Source organism: Crocuta crocuta, unplaced genomic scaffold (genome assembly GCF_008692635.1).
Source record: "Crocuta crocuta isolate KB4526 unplaced genomic scaffold, BGI_CrCroc_1.0 scaffold99, whole genome shotgun sequence".
NCBI lineage: Eukaryota > Metazoa > Chordata > Mammalia > Carnivora > Hyaenidae > Crocuta > Crocuta crocuta.
Window position 1 is genome coordinate 5,371,740 of NW_027551560.1, and position 12,578 is coordinate 5,384,317.

The 12,578-nt window shown below is 42.1% G+C and overlaps 1 pseudogene; it reads right to left on the reverse strand.

Moving 5' to 3' along the window:
* Window positions 1-786: 786 nt before the first annotated feature.
* The window catches only part of LOC144219538 (tyrosine-protein phosphatase non-receptor type 2-like), a 32,753-nt pseudogene continuing 20,961 nt past the window's right edge, over window positions 787-12,578 (reverse strand).

Consider the following 12,578-nt stretch of genomic DNA (forward strand, 5'->3'; position numbering starts at 1 on the left):
GACCATGAGATCATGACCTGAGCCAAAATCAAGAGTTAGACGTTTAATTGACTGTGCCAACTAGGCGCCTCAAGGCTGAAGTTCTTATGTGGTTAATAAAGTACATTGCATTGAAAAGCCTAGAGGCTCACAAAAATTTTTTTCTGTTTGGGGCGTCTGAGTGGCTCAGTTGGTTAAGTGTCTGACTCTGGCTCAGGTCATGATCTCGCGGTTTGTGATTTTGAGCCCCACATCAGGCTCAGCACTGATGGCTGAGAGCCTGGAGCCTGCTTCGGATTCTGTCTCCCTCTCTGTCTGCCCCCACCCCGTTCACACTGTCTCTATCTCTCAAATATAAATAAATATTTAAAAATTATTTTAAAAAATTTCTGTTTAATAAAAATACTTAATGCTGCTCAAAAGTATAAAATAGAGTAGGAATGGCAGTACAGTACAAAGTAGTCTCTCCTCGCTTATTTCTTTTACATCTTTCTACATTTCATACACACATTAAAAAACTTACCAGTACATCAACTTAGAGGGCTCTGCAAGTTTTCCTCTGGTGGTGCCTTCATTCCCTGGATGTAAAGTTTACTTTAAAAACAGACAATGGGAGGAAATCTACAGGTAGGTTCTGGAGTGGGCTTCCAGTCTTACTTTGCACATCAATCATTCAAAATTTATAGCTGCAGAATATTCTCAAGTCATGAACAACTAAGTGTCTGTCGATCTTGGCTGACTATGCCAGTAAGGAGAATCTTCCTTCAAAGGTATTTTTAGGGAAAATTTTTGTTTCTATGTTTCCTTTTAAATTTGAGAAAACTTTTCCCTTTTATTTGGCCACTGTTCCACCTGCTGCACCTTCGGAGCCATGTTAGCTTTTCGATCCTCTTGGCTATGTTTCCATGGAGCACTCTCACTATTTTCCTCTATAGTATCCTGCATTAAAATTTTTTAAACATTTATTTACTATTAAGAAACAGAGAGAGACAGAGTATGAGCATGGAAGGGACAGAGAGAGGGGGAGACATAGAATCCAAAGCAAGCTCCAGGCTCTGAGCTGTCAGCTCAGACATAGGGCTCAAACCCACAACCCCTGAGATCATGGCCTGAGCCGAAGTAGGACACTTAGCCGACTGAGCCATCCAGGCACCCTTCTAGTATTCTGCATTTTAGAGGATAGTCCTGTATACTTGTCACCTGTCAGTTTTTCTTCTAGGCCTATCCTATTCCCACTGTATTTTTCATTCATTATTTTGGTCGATGAATGATCAAAAGCAGGACATAAGTCTTCCTTAGAAAGTTCTCTCCACCATTTCTGTATATTTGAATCTCCCCTTATAAATTCTGCCCCTTCTATAATAGTCACATATGAAAATCTGAGTTGATCTGGTGGCTGAATAAGCCCCATTCAGTATTTCCTCATATTTAGTAACAATTGTTTTGTGGTAACATCATCTCCTTTTTCCATCAGAAGGAGATAGGCATCTCCCAGAGAAAAAGGTGCTGACTGCCCAGCGCCACTGCCACAGTGGATCACGGCAGGCTCGTGTTCAGGATTCAAGGACCCAGATTCTCTCACTTTAAGTAAGAAATTGAGATGAGCCTGGTGATTAACTGACTCCAAAATCTGGCCAGGTAGTATAATGACAGTGAGGCATTGCTCTGGTTTCACCGTTATTGATAATTTCCAATTGCAGTAGATGTACTGTGTAATAGGACTTCACATCTTCTCACAAGAACTTCACACTGAATCCTGTTTCTTTAAACAGCATCTCTTTTAGGGATAATTCCTCCATCTTTTCATTTTGGCTAAGTTTCTGTCTGTCTTTTGCATGTTTTAAAACCTCATGACATTTCCTGCACCTGAAAGTAATGCTGTTTTCAAAAAGGATCATACACTGTCCAGGGCCTGGCACTTCAGGAAGTGTTTCTGGTGTATGCTATGTAAACTCTGCTGTTACGTTTTGGCTGCTCTATCCACTGGTCCGTCCTCTCCAGAGCTCCTCCTTGTTTGCAGTGGGGAGTGTTTGGACCTTTAACTAGATATGTTTTGATTTGTTTGTGTAAGTAAGCCTCGAAAAAATGGGGGGAAAGCCTGATCCCCAAGAACAAGAAAGAAAAAGAAAAGGAACAAAAAATGCCAAGCAAAGAATAAAAAACCATAAGGCTGATTCCAAAGAAAAAGAAAAGGAAATGAAGAAGGACGAGGAGGAGGGGAGTAGGGGAGGGGAAATGGAAGAAGAAGGAGAAGAAGAGAGGAAAAAAAAGAAAAAATAAAACAGCTTGATGAGAGAGAGAGAGAGAGAGAGAGAAGGAAATGAAAAAAAAACAAAAAACAAGATTTTGCCTGATTCCAAAGAGAAAAAATAAAATAATAAAAAGTAAGCCTGGTCTTATGTCCACCAGAACTGAAAGTATCATTTTGAAACACTTGATTTTCTGCACACTTGGTGCATGCACAGTGCTGGCTATGCTAATCTGCAGGAGAGGTACACTGTGTTGCTGTGTTGACTCAGAGCAGTCTTGCCCCGGCAAATAAGCAGTTGCCAGGCATGGAAGGGAAGGTGGGGACAGGGTTTGGTGTAAGCGAATCCCACCTCACTGGGGGCCACTGTGTTGCTCTCTGAAGTCCCACCATACTGATGTTGGTGGTGGGGGATGGAGCTACCCCAATCTCTTCTCCTAGGGCCAGAGATCTACACACACACACACACCGTGGTTCAGGCAGCCCTCACAGAATAGCGAGGGTGGTCAGTGCGCCCTGCACCACAACTCTCCTGCATTTTTTCTTTGACCCACAGCTGGAATTCAACACCTGAAGTCTTAAAGAACCTGGCATGGCGTGGACCCACTCCCCTCCTCCAGAGTAGATCCTCTCCACGCTGTATGTAGAGACTCTCTACGCTCTCTGTGAGAAACAGTCCCATGCCTGCACAGTGTGCAGAACCTTTGGTGTAGCACTATTAAAAGGAGGAAGGGTTGTATTCCTTCTGTGTGCTGATGAAAGTCCTTTGGCTGACACCTGTGGGGTCTTTTATCCCTGGGGAGGCAATAACCCCTTTTCTAAAAGCACTCCAGGAAGGGGACTGTTCTCTTCCAGCGCACCCAGAGATTTCTACACTCCAGGGCTGGCTCCCTCCTCCCCAGAAGCATGCCACAATCCCCTCCAGAGAAAGTCATACACTTCCAGAACCTCAGAGTTTGAGCTCCAAACACTGTTTGAAAAAACAAAAAAAAACAAACAAAAACAACAAACAAAAACAAAACAAAAAAACCTGCAGACACTCAGTACTTTTTGCTCCCCAGTCTGTGGCCCAGAGAGGTTTTCCTCTCATGCAAACTTGATGCTACACTTTCTCAACACCCCCCTCTCTCTCCCTTTTGTCTCTCCACATAAAGGGATCCCTCCCCTTCACAGCACCATTTTCCTCTCCTCCAGTTCACATCCACACACCTTGAACCTGCCTCACTGTCTCCCTCCAACTATGAAAATCCTTTTGCCACTCCACAGATACATTGTTCCATGGGATAGTACCTCAATATAGCTGTGTTTGAGGGATGAGGAAAGCCCAGAGTGCGCCTACTTCTGCATCTTAAATCCTCTCTTTCCCGGTTGTCTTTTGTTGGCCAGTACCACACGTCTTTCACCAATTCCTTCCACACAACCCAGTTTAGCATGATAGCTGCTTTAGTGGTTTGCTGCCAAACCATGGGCCAGAAGTGGAACCTGTGTTAGGAAGTGAATGCTGTGTGAAGATGTAACTCCCTTGCACCTCTTCTATGTCAACTAATCTGGTGTAAATATAATCATTTTCAGCGTTTTGCAGTTTAACACGACTGTGATCATATGCACTTGCATCTCTATATTTGTTTCAATTTCTGTGTTCTGGAAATGTGACCACTCTATGAGGATAGACATGGGACTCATCGCAAATTTTCAGATACAGCTGCTGCCAGCAATTCTGAGCATCCAATTCCTCTAACTCCTACTCAGTGCAGGCAGACACAGAGGCAGGAGCAAGCTGGTATGAACAGGCCTGTGCCAGTGGAGAGGTTCAGGCCCCCATTATCCCAGAAGCATAAAAAATTTTAATGTACCGGGGCGCCCAGGTGGCTTAGTCGGTTAAGCGTCCGACTTTCGCTTAGGTCATGAGCTCGCGGTTCGTGGGTTCAAGCCCCGTGTCGGGCTCTGTGCTGACTGCCAGCCCAGAGCCTGGAGCCTGTTTCAGAGTCTGTGATTCCCTCTCTCTCTGACCCTCCCCTGCTCACGCTGTCTCTCTCTCTCTCTCTCCTAGAAATAAATAAAACATTAAAAAAAATTAAAAAATATTTTCAATGTACCATGGACTTTGACACATTCAGTCATTCAAGGTCTTTAAGTACACATGCTGATACATGAGTTTTATAGTTGTCCTTGTAGCCCAGCTCCATAAGATTGTGCAGAGGAACTAATCTGCCTGCACTCAGGCAATAACCAGACAGGAGGCTGGGTCCAGGTTCCGCTCCAAGGAACGGCCTTCCTTGTTTCTTGGAGTGTGATACAAATGCACTGGAGATAGTATGGTTTCTTTTATATTAAATGTGCCTCAAATCTAAAATTGGACCTAGATATATCGAATCACCTTTCTAGAAACTGGTGGGATGGGAAAATGTGGAGGCCCAGTGGAGGGTGGCAGCAGAGCTCACCTGTCTTGTCCTTTCAGCCTGATGCCAGGTGAGTGACCATCAAAGTCCAAGTGGAGAGCGTGGCTCTGGGGAGTTTGGTGTTTCATCTCACTATGACCTCAGTGCTTACTTTCTACTTCTCCTGCTGCCCTCTCACATCCAGAGTCCAGTTTGTCAAGTAAGTGACAGGAGGAGGGAGTAACAGAGGGAGGGGGGCAATGTCCCCAAAGCCCACCTTCCTTTTCTAAGCTCTGCTGACCTAAAGTACGTTTAAGCTCTTTCTTCACTCCAGAGAGGAACCCACACCACTCTTAATTTTGTATACTCCCTGCCATGACCATCCTCATCTGTAAAATGGAATGTACAATAGTACTCATCACCTCAGGCAATTGTTTGGGAACTTGTTAGAAAAGAAAATTCTTGAACCCCATGCCAGACCTACTGCCTCAGACACTGTGAGAATCAAGGTCAGTAATTAATTTTCATAAGGCCCCAGGTGTTTCAAATGTTCACTCAAGTTTCAGAACCACTATCATTTAAGAATGATAAATCACTATCACAGGGTTGTTGTGAAGAGTAAATGATGAGCAGCTAGAACATGCTCATAACAGTGCCTGGCACCCAAGCATTATTTAGCTATTAGTATCCTCATTGTGGTCATCATCATCATCATTATCATCATCCACTACCACCACCACCACCATCATCGTCGTCATCATCATCATTATCATCATTATCATCACTACTGTCATGATCACCACCACCATCATCATCAATCACCCTCCTCCTCCTCCTTGTCATCACCATCAGCAGCAGCAGCATCGTCATCATCATCATCATCATCACCTCATGAATCCTTCTTATCAATGCTCTAGTTTCCAGGAGTGCTGCCTACTCTGACATAGAGTTACCTTTCCTGTGGGACAAACTCTTGGCACATCTATGTGTAAGCTGACTGTTAACAACAGAAAATTGTTCTATGTCTCAACCATCTACCATCATGGTAAAGGGACTGATATTTCCCTATACCTCATTCTTTTTCTATACATAACATTATTTATTGTGATATATTTCACATAATCTAAAATCCAACATTGTAAGTGAATATTTCAGTGGTTTTTAATAGTTCACTCTGTTATGCAACTGTTACCACTATATAATTGTAGAACATTTCCATCACTCCCCAAAAATCCTCATATACATTACTTCCATTATGTCCAATTCCCTCCTATCCCCACTCGCATAATCTCTTTTCTGTCTCTATGTGTCTATTCTGGACATTTTATATCAATGAAATAATGGAATATGTGATCTTTTATGCCTGTCTCCTTTCATTTAGCATAATGTCTTCAAGGTTTATTCATAATATAACATGTATCAGTACTTGATTCGTCTTCATGGCTGAGTAATGTTTCAATGTATGAAAACACCAAATTTTTTATTCACTCATCAGTTGATGGACATTGTGTTTCTTTCACTTTTTTGGCTATTGTGAACAATGCTCCTATGAATATTTGTGTACAAGTTCTTGCATGAATATACATTTTCACTTCTCTTGGATATATACACAGGAATTGGTTTGTATAACTTTTTGAGTGAGTACCAGATTGTTCTTCACAGTGGCTATGTCATTTTACTTTCCCATAGCAACATATGAGGGTTCCAATTTTTCCATCTCTTTTCTAATACATCTTGTTGTCCATTTCTTTTTTTTAAGCTTAAAAAAATTAATGTTTATTTACATTTGAGAGAGATAGAGAGACAATGTGTGAGCATGGGAGGAGCAGAGAGAGACTGAGACAGAATCTGAAGCAGGCTTCAAGCTCTGAGCTGTCAGCACAGAGCCCAATGTGGGGCTCAAACTCAGGAGCTGTGAGTCAAGACTGAGCCATCCAGGCTCCTCCTTGTCCATTTCTTAATAATATTCATGCTAGTAAGTAGAAATAACATCTCATTGTGATTTTGCATATCCCTGGTGAGTTATGATGTTGAATATCCTTTCATGTGCCTATTGGCTATGTGTATATAGTCTTTGGAGAAGTGTTTATTCAAATCATTGCCCACCTTTACTTTGGGATTACTATTGTTTTATTTTTACTTTTAAGAGTTCTTTATATATTCTGGATATTATATATTTATGAGATATATTGTTTGCAAATATTTTTCTCACTCTATCCGCTGAATTTTAGCTCTCTTACTGGTATTCTTTTTTAAAATTGTGGTTAGAAAATAAAATTATGGTTAAAATACATATAACATGTAATTTATCATTTATCCACTTTAAGTGTGCAGTTCAGTGGCATAAAGTATGCTCACATTTTGTGCACCAATCACCGCCATTCATCTCCAGAATTCTTTTTATCTTGCAAAACTGAAGCTTTATACCCAATAAATACTTCTCCATTTCTCTCTCTCTCCCCAGCCACTGCCACTCATCATTCTACTTTCTGAGAATATACTAAAATCTACTGAACTATACACATTCATATGGTAGCTATTCTGATAGGTGAATTATACCTCAATTTAAAGAAAAGAGGAGAGCAATTGATTGAGGTCATTGGACATTCTATCATATCTCATAACATCACTGTATTCTAGCAGTGTGGTGACCAGCAATTGTCTGGCCTTCTCTAAGAAAACTCTACAGGGAAGTCGAAGAAAAAAACAGTTTGTGAAGAAATGAGAGCATGGAGGTAGCACTACTCTTAACCAAGTGTCTCATCTAGTGATTTCTAAAAATACCAGCATAATAGGGGCACCTGGATGGCTCAGTCAGTTAAGGATTTGACTTCAGCTCAGGTCGTGATCTTGCTATTTTTGAGTTGGAGCCCCACACTGGGCTCTGTGCTGACAGCTCAGAGCCTGGAGCCTCCTTCAGATTTTGTGTCTCCCTTTCTCTCTGTCCCTACTCCACTTGCTCTCTGTCTCTCAAAAATAAATATNGAATGGAACAAACAGAATGGAAAGTTTGATAATTTTCCTCATTGATGAAAAGAGAGAAAATAGGGATTCATCTTTACTTTCATTTCTGTTTTACCTTTTTTGGTTTCCTATTGGACCAGAGAAGCAATGGAAATCATTTATGCCATTCTCTTCTTCTGTCTATTGCTTTTATTGAAGTGGGAGAGAGTGTTGATAAGCAATCATGTTTTCCAGAAGTACTAGACATAGATAATCAAAGTCACAGAAAATGCCAAAGTTTTCATTCTAAAATTTTCCATGTTTCTGCCATGTCTTCACTGAAAACAGTCATTGAGAAAAATAACAAGCAAATAGAAAACAATTTTCCTTACTCTTGACTTCATAGTTTTATCACTGAAATGCACTGGCATTGACTCTAGGTAACCGCAGTCTCATATTTGGTAAGCATAAACTGTAAGTAAATACTTACCTTTTCAGGGTGCCTGGGTGGCTCAGTTGGTTAAACGTCTGACTGTTGGTTTCTGGTCAGGTCATGATCTCACAATTTGTGGGATTGAGTGTGCCTGTGTGTGTGTGCACTCTCTCTCTCTCTCAAAATAAATAAATAAACATAAAAAACAAATAGCTTACCTTGTCCAAGCCTTGGTTTCACTCACTATAAATACAGTTAATACCAAAGACCCCATAAGATTGTGTAAACAACAAGGGTGCCTGGGTGGCTTAGTCCATCAAGCGATCAGCTCCTTGATTTCAGCTCAGTTCCGGAGTTCAAGCCATTCATCGAACTGCTTAGGGTTCTCTGTCTCCTCTCTCTCTGCCCCTCCCCAGCTTGTGCTCTCTCTTTCTCTCAAAACAATAAACTTTAAAAAAAGATCGTGTAAGCAATCACTTTGTGATAGAACCAGCCATCTCAAGAAACTCTCCTTTGAAAATGGAGATGTCCTTGAGAAATGACACTCAATCCAAAGGCATGTAACATTGCCCTGACTACCATTGCCATGGAGATATTATCTATTGATCGTGTTCACTGCTTTTACTATCCATCTAGAATCCTACTGTAAAGCATTAGAGATTCAGGGAAAACATCCCTTAATAGCCATAAAACCATGGGACCTCTCATCCTTCCCATTGAGGATGGTCCTCTGCCAGATTTCTTCCATTTTTTCACCTTATTGTCCTAGGAATCTCTCCACTTCCAGGGATTTACCTGAATCTGTAAATGGATTTAAAATCCTCCCCCCCCCCCAATGACAGAATTGTAAAATATGCTTCTATTCCGTCCAAGGAAAAGTGGTAAGTGTGAGACAAGGATCTTAAGGAGTTGAGGCTTAATTTACACAGCACTGGTCAAGAGCGCAGGCCTGACCTCAGAGTGACATGAACGACTGGCCCTTGTCCTTAACACTAGCTCTCTGGCCAGATCTGTAGGACTGCAGATGACCTGCACTCTTCCTCTTGGGGATATTGTGTATAGTGTTGGAGAGGGAAGGACAGGAGTTCAGGATAATGACAGTACAATGGCTAAGTGCCGGAAATGACGTTTTGCGTTCATTCCTTCTATGAATCCTTATTGAGTTTCCACTTTTGTCTAGCCCTGTGCTGAGGAATCAAAGAGGAACAAACACTGGTACACTCCTTGCACTGGGGGAGTTCACATCCAGTGGAGCATCAAGAAAACATTCCCTTTGGATAATCTATAGCTCCGTGCTTTCTTTCCACAGCGTTGACCTAAAATTCTTGGCAGTTTCTCATTTTGTGGGTCCCCAAGTAGTGAGGTTTCCATGTAACCATCCCATCCACCTGATAGGGGGAGCCTGAGAAAGTATATCAGCCTCCTCTTCTCCAGATATTATCAGGAAAAAGAGAAGTCTCGAACCACGTGAAATAGAAGACATTCCAACCAAGGCTACATGGTACCCTCCATCATGGATCAAATGTGCCACAGGACCCACTGTTTGCCACATGGTTTAGCTCTGGCTCTTTCAAGGGCTGTTGTGAACTGCGTCTGGTCTCAATTTTCAAGTGAGATGACTCCTTAGCCCCCAAGCCACCCACCCAGTGAGTCCCTGGACCTCACTATCCACCTTTGCAAGTCTTTCTGTGTTTTCAAGGAAAACAGAACAGGGGCTGATATTCTGACCCTAAGGCAGGCGGTGGCATTTGGTGCAGGCTTTGAGGGTTTTTTAAAAGATTTTACTTTTTACACCCAGCATGGGGGTTGAACTCACAACTTCGAGATCAAGAGTCGCATGCTTCACTGACTGAATCAGCCAGGTGCCTTCCAGCTTTTGAAGGTTTAGTCAAACACTATCTCCACCTTAGAATTCTTTCTCAGGGGGAAAAATGTTCATTTGAACATAATGGGTACAGAATCAATCTCCCACCCACAACCGAAGGAATTAGCAAAATCTCTAGGGTCATAAATGGTATCAATTCTACAAACTCTTACTATTTAAGATCCAGTACTATAGCATGGACATCCTTCCTAGTCCATGCTATCTATCCATCAGCTCAATACAGAGAGCATTCCTTTAACATTCTCCTTTTCACCTCTTGATGGTCATTTAGATCATCTTTGTTCTTCCTTTGCAACACTGCAGTGAACATCTTGCACACATATCTTTGTAGATGTGTGCAAACATCATTTTAAAACAATTCTAAAATGGAACTACTTGCCAAAAGCATTTATTCCAATGTGCACTCTCAGCTGTAGTAATTGATAATGTCCATTTCCTCACAATTTGTAAACAGTTCATTAGCATAAAGTGTTCTAATTTCAACTTTATTATCATAAAATCCCAGTACTGTTATGTCCACCATCATGTTCATCATTATCATGTTCATTACTATAAATGTTGATGTTAGCAGTATTTATGGTTTATTGAGAATTCATGCACCAGGTACTCCACATACAGGGTTGATTTAATTTAATTCACTCCTTGCAATGACCATATGAGGTAAGAATTACTCATCCATTGTACAATTGAAAATTGAAATGTGAGTAGCTTGTGTGCCCTCAGGCATATAAGTTGAGCTCTCTGTGCTTCTACTCTTCTAATAGAAAAATGGAAATAACACTGTATAATAATACTATCTTCCTTCTCTACCAAATGTCAAACATTAAGGACTGTGTATCTACCAGATATTTTATGGTGCCTGTGACTTGTTTGGGTGACAACATGAGACATGACATGTTCATAGTTTACATGTGTGGGGAAGGCTGGCAGAAGAGAAAGGCTAATAAGACACAAAGTCAGGGGCCCAAATGTGGCTTGACCACTGGCAGGATGTGTGATTTTAAGTCCTGCCTTCTCTCTCTGGACCTCCATATCTGAATTCATAGGCCACAGAATATAACAGAAAGGACTTGGACTAAGAGTTCAATCTTTTCAGGGTTAAAATGTCTAAAATTATGAGTTTGCTTAAATTAAAAATATTTTCTTTCTCAATGTCAGCTTCACTGAAATATTATGTACAAAGAGTAAAATTCATCAAATTTTAATGTAGCATTTGATGGTTTTTGACAAATGTGTCCAGTGATACAAGCACCATGTCCATCACCTCACAAAGTTCCCTCCTGTCCCTTGTCACCCAGCCACAAACTGCAAGACTGGCCCCTAGCAATCACAGATTTGCCTTCTGTCACTATTGCTTTGCCTTTATTGAAATTTCATATAAATGGACTCATACAGTCTTGTTTTCTTTTGTACCTGGTTTCTTTCACTTAGCGCAACACTTTTGAGATTCCCATCTTTGACTATTAGTGCATTCTGTTATAATTTCATATCGGTTATTGGTATTTCTTTAAAGTTAGAGAATAATTTAGAGATGGACTTCCTTTTTTCTAAAGCTGCTGGAGTGCCTTTTTCCACCAAAGGGCTCACTTGGAGCAACCGATGGCCACTGATGCTACCATTCTTTCTCTCTCTGCCCCCTGGAGGTGCTGTCTCCTTTCCACCTGTCAGCTTGCCAAGGACATGAACAGACTTGCCTGTTTCTCAGAGTGCCCAGTGGGAAGGTGGGGCCTTGAGAGGGAAAGGAGAGGACAGAGCACGTTCATCTATCCCTTCTCTTTGGCATCCATCTGGGGGTTGCCGGTTCCCGGTTGCAGAGGGAGAGCCCTAGCCCTGTTCATGGTCCCTGAGCCTGTGCCCCCAGCCCTAGGACCAGAGACCCTGCATGCTCAAAGCCTGGATTTAATTGAATCTGCAGCCAAGCCTCCTTTTAATCTTGTACAATGAGATGTACCAAGAGGCGGGAAGAGACTGTGACCCTTATCCCCTTCTGCCTCATACTTGCCACAAACATTCAGGAAACCTCCGTAGAGCAGGATGTTCTTCACAGTGGCCACTTCCAGATCCTTTGTGAAAGGAGAACCCTGCACTGGTCTGTGGGGCTTGGGAAACAAAGGGTAATGGGAAATCTACTGGAACAGACAAGGTCACTACAGCCCCAGAGACTGTCTGGATGCCACCCTCATTTCTCCTCTTTCCAGACTGCACTATCTTTTTGGGGTGCCAGGAAGAGCCCATTTCTCCTGCTGTCCTGCACTGGGTAGCTAGAAGAAAGGGAAGCTTTGATTGACTACACTGGGACAGATGTGTGCCTGGCTTTCCAGGGTGATTGTGTAGCCCACAGGGGTCAGGTTCTGTTGGGTGACATAATGTGGTGTCACTTTGGGTGCACCGCCCAGTAAGTGGGCTGTCCTGTACCAGCCTTACAGCAGCTTTACTCTTAGAAGCTCTTAACAAGGAACACATGGGGAGGCATCCATCCAGAAAAATGGAGAAACACACTATAGTGTATTCATATTCAAACATTAAAAAAGAACAAACTATTAGGGAACCTTGGTGTCTGAGTTGGTTAAGTGTCCTACTCTTGATTTTGGCTCAGCTCATGATTTCACAGTTTGTGGGTTCAAGCTCCACATCAGGCTTTGGGTTCACAGCACAAAGCCTGCTTGAGATCCTCTCTCTCCCTCTCTCTCTGCCCCTCCCCTGCTCATACAC